General features: G+C 34.9%; 1 non-coding gene across 1 annotated transcript; it reads right to left on the bottom strand.

Annotated features, from left to right (window-relative positions):
* Window positions 1-3,348: 3,348 nt before the first annotated feature.
* Window positions 3,349-3,455, bottom strand: LOC145013420 (small nucleolar RNA R71). Its single transcript, XR_013664980.1, has one exon. It is a non-coding gene; the product is annotated as a small nucleolar RNA R71 (small nucleolar RNA).
* Window positions 3,456-12,830: the final 9,375 nt, after the last annotated feature.

The raw sequence follows: 12,830 nt of genomic DNA, 5'->3' as shown, positions 1-12,830 counted from the left end.
TTTAGTTTTCAGTGACCTTAAGATTCGACTCAGCTTGCGTTTTCTCAGTACAAGATTTAACCTTAATTTTCAAGGCTTGCTTTGCTTCATCTTTTGGTGACAAAATGTCATATTTGTTCAGTTTAGGCCTTTTTCTTTTGAAAAGTCTAGACTTTGGTATATTTATTGGTGAAGAGTCATCAGAACTCTAGATTTCTTAACACTTAGAGCATGGTCCTATTTCAAACCTGTCTATACTTACTCCTTGAGGAATAGCTTGAATTTTACTGGTGGATTTAACAGAAATCTGTGGTGAGACTTTTGTTGAGTGGGATACCATATAGGGTGCAATACTCACTTTTTTTATGAAATTCGATTTGATAGGTAATTTAGGTCCTTCCAAGATTAGGTCTTCATCAACATAGGACTTTGGAGACATGTCTAGTCCTTCCAAAATGATTTCTCCATCTGCTTCAGATCCTGATCCAACATATATGATTCGAATAACTTGTATGGATTGAATGTATTAGAGAGTCTCGATGTTTATAGGATAATATCTTCAATGACACAATTGTTGCTTATGACACGAAGTTTTCCAAAATGACATTGAATGTCTTCGGGATAGTTCTTGTCGTTGAATGGGAAGTGAAAGGTCCTGTCAAGTGGGACATAGGGATTTTTGGCATCAAACCGAGGTGGAGATGTCTCTCTAGTATTTTATCCATTTGACCAATCCTAATTATAAGTTTTTTCTACAGATCCATCATTAACCAACTTTTCAATTTCTTCAGTTTCAGTAAAGAGCTTTTCTATTAAATTGTTTAAGCATACAATTTTAGCTCGAGCTAAATCTCGTTGATTGAAAGCAACATCTAACTGAGTTTCACTAAGCAACGTAGCATCTTTATCTAGTTTTAAGTCTGCTTCTACCATAATGACCTTAAGATTCTTGTCTTCTAGTCTTCATCTTAAGTGATATCGCTCTTAGGTCGCTAATGTGTGCATGTTTAGCCCTATATTTAGTATAGAGTTTTATCATTTATTCGCTAATTAATTGCATATTATGGACAACAGGTACTTAATTATGTTTGAATTATATTTTCAGTCCAAAAGAAGTGCTCGGAAGCAAAAGGGAGCAGGAGTAGCTATCGGGAAGCTTTGGAGTGAACAAAAGAAGAAAGGATAAAAAAACACAAAGGACTCGGCGAGTAGGGACATCTACTCGACGAGTTCCCACGAAGATTCGCAAAGCAGAAGAGTCCTTGATTTGCCTACACAGGAATTTAATGAGGGACTCAACGAGTCGGTCTTGGACTCGACGATTTGAGTCGAATCTATAAAAGAAACCCTCTAGATCGATAGATGAGACTTCTGAGAACCCTAGGAGGAGGAGCTGTGATGCAGAGTGAAGAGAGGCATTTGGAAGAGTGAAGATCCAATCCAATTCAAGTTTTAAAGGATAACTAAGCCATATTTTGATTTCTCTTAAATAGATCTAGTTCATGAACCATGTTTATGTTATTGAATTTCGTTTTTGAGTTTTCTACTGCCTTAATTATGAGCTAAAATTGCTACTTTCGGTTTGGGTCAGAAAATTTTGAGACTATGGTTTGATTAATGGTAGGATTAACTTTTAATTGGTAATTTTGTTGAATTAAGCTTGTTAAAGATCCTTATGCATTAACCATAACTATTTTCTGTTAATAGGAAGGCAATTAGGTTGCATGAACATCTCTTAATTGTTTGCCTCATGTGATTTATGTGAACACTTTATTATGTGCCTAGGATTAGTGAATGTGAAACTAGGACTAATTAGATAATGGGTAAGTTAATGTGTGAGCTTGTTTGATAAACCAACAACAAGAGGCTAATTGAATTGATAATTTGATTAACCATTACAAGTCTTATTTAACCCGAATAAATAACCTAGAGAATTAACTAATTTAGACAACTGGCCATGGATTGAATTAGTTTATTTTCTAAAGATTAGCATAGCGATGTGAATCTAATCACTTGAATTGGTAGCCAATAAAAGGTTAATCCATTGCACTATTACCATTAAATCAACCATAGGACCAATTGAGTCGAACATGAAAAAACTCCCTTTAGATATTGAATTTAGTTGGTCTTTGCTTGCTTAGTTGTTAGTTAGTTATTTAGTTTAACTGTTAGTAAGTTTCTAGTCTTGTAAAACTAGAGAAAACCCCTCTTTTATTATTTGTTATTTTGTTTTTAGATAATTTTAGTAATTAGTTTAATTGTTGTTCCCTGAGTTCGATACCCTGCTTAGTAGATCTATACCACCAATAGATAGGTCCACTGCCTTTTGTGTGATTAATTTATAATTTAGAAGTAGGAATAAAACTAGTTGGTTAAAAACACATCAAGTTTTTGGCGTCGTTGCCGATGAATGGTTCTAAATTTAAATTGATTACTATTGTTATCAATCCTTTGTGTGTGATTTCTCTTGCACAAAGTTACTGCATTTAGTAGATTCAGGATTAGAATTTAATTTCAGTTTTTAGCTTTTAGGTAGTTTGTTTAAAAAATTTGTTGTTTTTGCATTGAACTCGCCGAGCCCCTACGACAAGACTCGACGAGTCCATCGCTGAACAACTATTTCGTTTTTTTATTTTTATTTTTATTCCTTTTATGCGTTTCTCTTCTTTTGTTTGCAGGCATTACATGACCAGAGGATCCAACACACCCTTGGTTCCTCCATTTGAAGACCCAGAATCCGCTTTAAGGAAAAACAATGGAAAGGAGGTTGAAAGCTCTAATACACCGACGAATTCACCCTTCAAGAGCTCGAAAATGGTTTTTGGGAAGAAAAAGAACAATAAGGCAGGAGCGACCAACAGTTAAAAGAGAAAAGAAAGCAAGTTAGAGAATATTGAAGATATCCCAAAAGGGGCCAACTTCGAATACAATTCCAAATCTTAATACGAAGAAGAAAGCGACTTTGAAGACGAACCAATTAACCCCATGGCTAACATCGATGAAGTTCCCATGGGAGAATGGGAGAAGAGAATATGTGACGATACCGGCCCGGGACTTGTGCAACCCGAAATTCCCGTAACTACCACCTTTGAGCTTAAAGGTCACATACTTTCTCAACTAAAGGAGATTCCCTTCTACGGAAAAGATCACAAAGATGCCTATAAACACTTGGATGAGGTCAACGATGTAGTTGATTATTTTAATGTTCCAAATGTGCCTTGTGAGACCCAGCTGCTTCGTATGCTTCCAGTTACATTCAAGGGTGTTGCAAAGGATTGGCTCAAATCATTACCTCCAGGATCTATCACTACATGGGCTAAAATGAAGGAAGAGTTCATTGATCAATTTTCTCCCCCTTCAAATATAGCCAAATTAAAGAAGGACATTGCCAAATTTGAACAACAAGCTGGATAATCCTTGTACGAGGCATGGGAGAGATACAAGGGCTTACTAAGGAATTACCCACATCATGATATTAATAGCCATCAAGAGGTATCTATTTTTTATGATGGGGTAAATGTGACTACAAGGCAACTTCTTGACTCGCAAGGACCGCTCACAAAGAAGCCACCCCCGGTGATCAAGGAATTAATTGAGGAATTCTCTAAACACTCTAGAGAATATCATAACCCAAGGAATGAAGAAAGTCGGGGTGGTGAACACTGTTAACGATAGCATAGCGGCAATGATGGCTAAACTAGATAGTTTAAATATGAGGATAACTAAGATGGATCAAACAATCCATGCTATTCGGTTTGGATGTGAGAATTGTAACGGACCTCATCTTACTAAAGATTGTGATTTGGATGAGATGGAAACAAGAAAGCTCAAGTATTCTATTCAAGTGGTGATAGATTTGATGATAATTGGCAAAAACCCAAGAAGTAATGGCTCCCGTATGATGAGTACAAAAAGGCAAATGAGGAGAAATACAAGCAAAATAGAACGGGGTTTCTATCAAAAAGGAGGAACCGGTTATGAAAAAGACAGCTGATTTGGAGGAGATGTTCACAAGTTTTGTAGCTGCATTCGAGAAGAGTCACAATGATACCGACATTGAATTGAAGGAGCAACGAGTAATGCTTAAAGATCATCAAGCTATGATGAAATATCAACAAAATTTGCTCAGGAATCAGCAAGCCTCCATTCATAACATTGAAAAACCGATAGGTCAGCTTGCACAACAAATCAATCAAAGAACACTTGGTGAACTTCCCAACAATACTGAAAAAAAATCCAAAAATTGCTCATCTAAATGTGATAACCACTAATTATGACAAAATTTTCACTCCTCTAACCTCTATTCAGAAGAAACCCAATACGGAGCAAACAGAAGAGACAAATAAATGCAATTCGAGCAAACCCGACTCGACTCGCCGAGTCGGCATCATGGACTCGACGAGTCCGAGGTCTGATGAGAAAAATTGTTCTCTTTTGAAACCTTACAGGCCCCTTTTTCCATTTCCAATTTGAGCCATACCAGATGAGTAGATTTAACGTTATAGAAGATTTATGGAGCAAGTGAGGACCCTCCAAGTGAAAATTCCATTTGTTGAAATGATACTTCAAACGCCTAAGTATGCAACTTTGCCTAAAAACCTCTTTACCACTAGACATAATATGGAAGAAGTTGCTGAAGTATTGTTGAATGAGTTGCTAGAAAAGAGGGGTGATCCGGGAAGCATCTCCATACCTTCTCAATTCGGGAACATAATTTCTGTTGGGATTTGAGCATTCTAACACTCCTAAGTGTACATGAAACCCTAAATACATTGGATCTATGTTTTCTCTATTATACATGCAAATATGAACATCCAAGGTATTATACTAATCTAGCATACAAAACAATGAATGTAACAAGATAGAATACATACCTCTTTGATGTAGAATGTCCTCATGAAGCTTGAGTGCCTAGTGCCCCAAGTGTGACACCTCAAATGGTTCACACAATACCAAATACACTTGGAATAACTTGAGAGAAACTTGAACACTTCTAAAATCGGCTAGCCCTTCTCTTCTTTACTTAGTGGCCGATTTTTTCCAAGAGTATGATCTTTATATAGTGTTACAATTAGTGTAAACCCTAATTTTCATGACTTTCCATTTTCCTTGGATCCATGGGTTCAAATACACCATGGAGCATCTTATGGGTTTTAGCCCAACTTGATAATCCATGGAGCATTAGCCCACTATACAAGTATGGATGATTTCCACAATCAACCCATACATTTAATTAGTCTTCTTTTGATCACTTATTTAATTCTAAAATAATTCTTGATCAATACTAATTAAATAATCTTATTAATATATTATAACTTATAATATATTAACAAACCTTAAGTGTTATTTCTCTCATTATAGTCTATCCAAATGCATGATGCCATGCAACCCAAATGGACCATGCCGGGTCGGGTCAAGTCTTACCAATTATAGTTATGGACTTAGACATTAATCCAACAGTCTCCTACTTGGATAAGTCTAAAACTATTATTGCGTATGACTTCAAGAACCAACTGGCAATCGTAGCTCTCAAAAGCTTCCATCAAACTCTAACCTTGCTGATGATCTCTGACCTTTGTCAATGACTTGCCCATTAGATAAGTGATCATATATTCCTCCATTCTAGATATCATATGGACTAAGACATGGATAAATCATTATCTCTATCCATTTGTTGTTTCCCGATTTCCGATTCATGATGACTGACTGATTGAACAAATCAAATCAGTCCTGGCTTGGCAAAGCACTCACATGTATCATCATTAAATCATCGAGGGGCCCACAGATATCGCTTTTATCCCGAAGGTAAAAGGAATGGATAAACTTCGATTCATATGGCTTGTTCTGCTACTTGTTGAATCATACACAAAGACACGTTTTATAACATCGAATTACCAATGCGTTTTCGTAAATCAATATATAAACAACTCATAGTAACAACTCATATCACTAGGTTTGAAGAATATAAGATATTATCATCTCATGATCACTCATCATAAAATCCATGAAGTGATTCAAATGAGCGTGGGTTGAATCCAATACTCAGAACTTATGATCACTCATGAGCGTTGTAGCACAACTTTTTCCACCAACTTGGACCTCTACAAGCCAACCCATGATAGTCTTGATTCATATCTACTTCCAACATATGACCGACTGTGGATGGTTTAAATAACTTAGTCATTCCGGAAGAATAACCTAGTTATTATGGAAGTCAAAACATGCAAAGTGAAACACAAGAATAAATGAATCAAATATGGTATCAAACCCTATGAATATAAATAGACCACTTCTATTTATCACCATACTGATTACTCGTTATTCATTGTTTCAGTTTTATCAACTTTATACTTGAATTAAAACACTAGGTATCCCATGCTCCAAGCATGTACACTATGTTTTCCTAAACAATAGCTTTGCCATACACCAAGTATGCACTCTATGTTTAACTATGATCCTTACTTTGTGAAATAACCAATTGACCAAACTTTCAATGATTCTAATTTCACACTCCCAAATTGAAATCTGTTAGATTTTAAACTTATATGCAATGATTCTCTTGTAATGATTATGCACAAAGTCACAAAGACTTGACAACAAACATTATAGAGTATTCCAATGAAGAGCTACTCCATGGACACAAAGCCTTATGTTCAAAGTATGCATTGCTTTGAACATGCTTCTTGCACTAAGTTTTTTTTCTAATCTTACACAGATTGCTTCCATCTATAGACACAACTCTATATTCCCATTTTGACTACTACTTCTGAACAAAAGTTGCCTCTTTTCAGACTATGTCAATATGGCCCTTCCAAAATTCACACTATACTTCCAACTGTCCTTGAGCAACCAATCTTTGGTAAACCTAAGATTATCCTCGACAATTGCTTAATCACTTTAGTCATATCCAATTCTATAAATTTTCCTCCTTAATGCCCCAAGGCATTTGGAAAAATTTCATAAATAATAACTATTATAGCACATGTAATCGATCTTGTACCCAAAGTAAATGGGACACGATTCAGGATGTTTCACATAAAGACATGGTTCTAGACCAGTCTTTTGCCATAATAATTTTTGTTTGCCATATTCTCAAAATTTTACTATGAAAAGGGATGTCATAATCATAATCGAATTTTGAGAACGCAATATATAGAATTTTCTTAAGTTGAACCAATCCATCATGAAATTCATATATATATTCTTGACTAAAGGTGATTAAAATCTCAATATAAGCTCTTTAGAATGATTATAAACTCAATCTAAGCTTTTCATAATTGAAATGAAGTATAATTTCCTCTCACTTAATTATAGCAAAACAACTTTTTCAACCCCTGCAACCTCACGAATTGAAACTTTTGGTTTCTATAATTAACATTGCTAACTTGCAATACTTATCATAATTATCATGCTCCCACTAACATGATGATTATTAGCATAACACTTATGCTCCCACTAGCTTTGACATGTACTCAGAAATCAACTATTTACTTTTTTACCAAAGTTCAGATTTCTGATACTAGATTGCTTTGATAAGACTTTATCAAAAAACATACACCTTATCTTAGATAGCTCACAGGTGTGTCTAAACAATTTCAGAACTATGAAAAGGGATTCCATAATCATAGTCTTAATTGTTTAGACCTTTGCTATTTCTCATAAGTTCATGTTAGTGTTCCTACTAACAACTTTGAGAATGCAAAGATTACTATCTACTTACAAATCTACTTAGTGGAAGTGTTTCCTCACCATCATTTTCATGAATCGGAGAGAAACATTATGACACTTAGATTTAATGGTGTATGTGCTCTTATCCATGTGAATTATCAAAACCATAGTCACAAGACAGGATAATGACAAATCCAAACTCATATGGACTGAACTCAATCTTAATTTCTTGCCACCTGGCAGCTCAAGGGCCTACCATTGCTTCCAAGTTGTCATGCAACCAATTGAGAACTCTAAGAACTCATATGCAAAGCCAACTTTAACTGGAATGGGCACAGAATATGTCAATACGATAGGTTATAAACCTCAAGTCGTGTGCTAGTGAAGAACCTCAGGTTTTATTCTTGATTAGTTCTTGAGACTTTCAAGACCTTTAAGACTCCCACTGTCCTCTTGACATATAAGATTCTCTTGTCAAATATTCAAGGGATAGTGCGGATTCTTTATCAAGACAAACACTTCACACAATTGGCCTAAGTTGGTCTTTGTTTTATCCAAAACATCACAACTTACCAACTTCAAATGTTCAAGAGTATGACACTTTTACTCTTACATTTGACACGTGTTTTTAAACCTTTCATTAAGATATGTCACTCAAGTTACAATCTTAGAGTATAACTCTAAGGATTGTTTTGGAACGAAGTATGACTCATCTTCTTGATTTAACCACTTCAACAATTCATAACTCCTCTTCTTAGCTATCAGAATGCACTTAGAGGATGAATTGTGATAAGGTCTCTTAATCATTACGATGATCATATATCATAAAGTACTCTCCCATCTTTTCATATTTGAGAAACTTTTATCCTTCTGCCGAATTTGATTCTTCTCATTCGTTCTACCATACATCGAGACTTTTCCAATGATTCAGAATTATACTTAGACTTATAAGTATAACCATATTTACTAAACTTTAGTAAATCATGACGAATAGTCTTATCGATTATTTGTGGTGGACTTGATCAGTGCACAAGAATGTGTACTCGATCCCTTAGTCCTTTACTTGACTCACACATCCATGTGAACAAGTAATTAGTCTTAATTTTCCAATTAATGCTTAAAAGTTCTCATTCATCAAACTATACAACTTGCATGATTCCAAGTTTCGGTCCAATTGAAACTTGGGTGATGAGAATCTTTCCTTATTTGGTAAATTTAGACATTACCACAAATGAAAGAGTCAATTTCATATTTCCAGTCTTTCTATTAATGGAATCTTATAAGAAACAAAAAATTTCCACAAATAACAATGTAAGGATATTTTAAAATAAATAAAATCAGAAATTTTCCTTTTATTTTAAAAACTTTGTGGAAAAACTAATCCTTACAATCCATATGAAAATTGGTTGTTATCTATTCCTAAGCAATATCTCATAACTCCTAAGAAGTAGCTCAAGAATCCGATCTTCAAACTATGCGATAGAAATCCATCTACGCGATCAGATTCAGCATATTCTTTCTTTAAGTTTATTTACTTTTCTTTGATTCTTAAAACACCAAGATGTGACCCAGTCAAATCATGTAATAAGAATCTCCAAATAGGAACTTAATAGAGTTAGACAATGGACTTTACCTGAAATAAAGTCAAACTTATTGACTTTACCATCCTTAGGTAAGTTTGGCAGCTTCATAACCAATGCCCCATCCTTTGGCAATTTAACATATGGGCTCTTTGATAATGGTACATGGGACTACACAAACTTAGCATTTATCTTTACCATTTGGTCAACCAAATTGACTATGGCCGATCCCTTTCCATTGGGAAGAGAATGCTTTTCTGGATTTCCCGTGTCACTATTGTCCCTTTCCATAGAGTTTTGGGAAGTTGATCTTCTAATCACATTTGCTTTACTAGCCTTCCAAATCATTGTTGATTCAGCAGTACAAAGCAAATAGATAAGATCATTAAGGGTCTTATCACAGTCCGTTTCATAGGAGCCCCAAAGGAACTCACTATGTGACTTAGAAAGTGATTGAACCACCAACTTTCTCAAGACTTTGACACCCAACTCTCCCGGCTTGTCAATATGTGACTACATCTCCAAGATGTGATCACACATAGACCTTTGCTTGCCAATAGGGCTTGAGTGACCTTAAACTTGTGGGTTAAGGAGAATAATTGGAGGAGGTGCAAGAAGTCAGGTTCCAAGAGATTTGGGAAGCTCATAGATGTCTGAACTAGACATCTTTTGAGAGATATTCAAGTTTAGTTGATTAAAAGTCCTTAATATAGCACCCAATATGAAATATTAAGGGTAGGACCGTACAAACTATTTTATAACTCGGAAGAGGGATGCCGTAATCCAAGCTATAAAATATTTGAAGGTAGGTGAATGACGATTCACCAATTTCCACCATGGAAAAACGAAATAATTTATTAAGTTTTAATTGGATTTGAAACTCCTAGATCTTTTGAGATTCATTGAACTTTTCAATGTCATGTTTCAATCTCGAGTGTGCCCTTCAGGTTTTGTGACTGGGATGCCGAGGATCACAAAACAAGGTGTGAAATAACCATGCAATTTACTTGGTACTCTTAAATGTTTATTACCCAACCGATGTGCTGGTAAACCACACACGCTCTACCGGCCTATGATTAAACTTTAAGAAAGCCTTTGCCTACCTTGTTAAATCAAGCTAGTGTGCCAGTAAACAACACACGCTCCACCAACCGACTTAAGCAAAGTGCCAAGTGTAATTTTATGGGTTAGCACCTTATTCACATTTTCCTAAGTAACTAAGATTCGGAATTATAAGTGTTCAGTTACTTAGTATTTATCATTAATACTTTTAATGAAGGGAGAACTTATAGTCTTTGTCCTACCCGTTCGGCTAACGACCCTCTACCAGTCAAGGAAGCGGTGGGTGAGAGTGGACACCCATTAAACTACCATTTTATAGGCAGTAACCATATACCCCCCCCCCCTTATAGACCGGCTTCGTGAATGAGGGCTACTAACAGTAAGACTGACTTTACTCATATATATATATATATATATATATATATATATATATATATATATATATATACATATATATATATATATATATATATATATATATATATATATTATTAACTTATAATATTATAAAGTATAAGGGTTGAATTTTAACTCTTTAAAATTCTAAGGGCTTAACTTGGAATTGAAGTATTCATAAGTGAAACTTTTCAAATTCCAAAACTTGAGGGCAAGTTTTGAAACTATTCAAAACTAATTAATTCCATAACTTATGTGGTTAAAGTAGTTTTAATTAAAAACTCTTCAAGTTCCATAACTTGAGGACAAGTTATGGAAGACTTTAAACTATTAAAGAATGTAACTTTTCTTTATTTTATAACTTATGGAACTAATTAAGGTTACACATTTTTTTATTTAATTATTATTTAATGAAGAGACTCTTGGTCCTCCATAACTTGAGGACAAGTTATGGAGTCATAAAAACATTTAATTAGAACTAGACTCTTCATTTTTGTAACCTTTGCCAACTTTTATGAGTTTTATGATTCTTAAATGTGACTTTTCATCTAACATGAGGACAAGTTACAAAACACACTTTGGAATCAACTCTTAGATTAAAATGGATTGAAAACCACTATTTCACTCAACTTTTCTATTAATCTAAGCAACTCATAAGAACAAGATAATTCAAATCAAACTTTTCCATGTAATTAGTATAAACCTTAAACTAATACAAAACATGAATCTATTGACAATTATCTTTGAAATTGGATTAGCATGAACATTACCACAACAAAAACAAGTTTATAAGTTCGAAAACATCTTAGGGTAATGTTCCTAGTCCAATTCCAGCTAAAAAGGTCGAATATATGTTGTTTGGGGGTCCAACTCGACGAGTGCACGAACCAACTCGGCGAGTTGGATTGTTTTTTATCACTTTTAGGCATGGACTCGCCGAGTCTCCTGATGGACTCGCTGAGTCTGATGATCAGACAGCAAATAGTTTCGATTTTTTGAGCAGTTTTGCAAGTATAACAAGAAAACAAGTCTAGGCTCTGATACCACTGTTGGGTTTTGAGCATTCTAACACTTCTAAGTGTACATGCAACCCTAAATACCTTGGATCTATGTTTTCTGTATTATACATGCAAATATGAACATCCAAGGTATTATACTAATCTAGCATGCAAAACAATGAATGTAACAAGATAGATTACATACATCTTTGATGTAGAATGTCCTCATGATGCTTGAGTGCCTAGTGCCTCAAGTGTGACAACTCAAATGGTTCACACAACACCAAATACACTTGGAATAACTTGAGAGAAACATGAACACTTCTAAAATCGGCTAGCCCTTCTCTTCTTTTCTTAGTGGCCGATTTTTTCCAAGAGTATGATCTTTATATAGTGTTACAATTGGTGTAAACCCTAATTGTCATGACTTTCCATTTTCCTTGGATCCATGGGTTCAAATACACCATGGAGCATCTTATGGGTTTTAGCCCAACTTGATAATCCATGGAGCATTAGCGCACTATACAAGTATGGATGATTTACACAATCAACCCATATATTCAATTAGTCTTCTTTTGATCACTTAATTAATTCTAGATTAGTTCTTGATCAATACTAATTAAATAATCTTATTAATATATTATAACTTATAATATATTAACAAACCTTAAGTGTTATTTCTCTCATTATAGTCCATCCAAATGCATGATGCCATTCAACCCAAATGGACCATGTCGGGTCGGGTCAAGTCTTACCGATTGTAGTTATGGACGTAGACATTAATCCAACAATTTCTACTCATACATTGACCGATTCGGGTGCAAGTATTAATCTAATGCCATAATCTTTCTTCAAGAAGCTAAATTTACCGGAGCCAATGCTGCTTAGTATGAAGATCCATTTAGCCGATAAGAAAATAATACATCCAAAAGGAGTGTGCGAAGATCTTCTTATCAAAGTTGATAAATTTGTATTTCTCGTGGACTTTGTAGTGCTTGACATGGAAGAAGACCCTAAGGTTCCAATCATTCTTGGGAGACCATTTTTGAATACCGCTTTTGCAATAGTCGATGTGTGAGAATCTACACTAACACTAAGGGTAGGGAACGATTCAGTTGTGTTTAAAGCAGAAAAAGAGAAAAAGGAT

Source organism: Lactuca saligna, chromosome 8 (assembly GCF_052625555.1).
Source record: "Lactuca saligna cultivar CGN05327 chromosome 8, ASM5262555v1, whole genome shotgun sequence".
Taxonomy (NCBI): Eukaryota; Viridiplantae; Streptophyta; class Magnoliopsida; order Asterales; family Asteraceae; genus Lactuca; species Lactuca saligna.
This window is presented reverse-complemented; position numbering and strand designations above follow the sequence as displayed.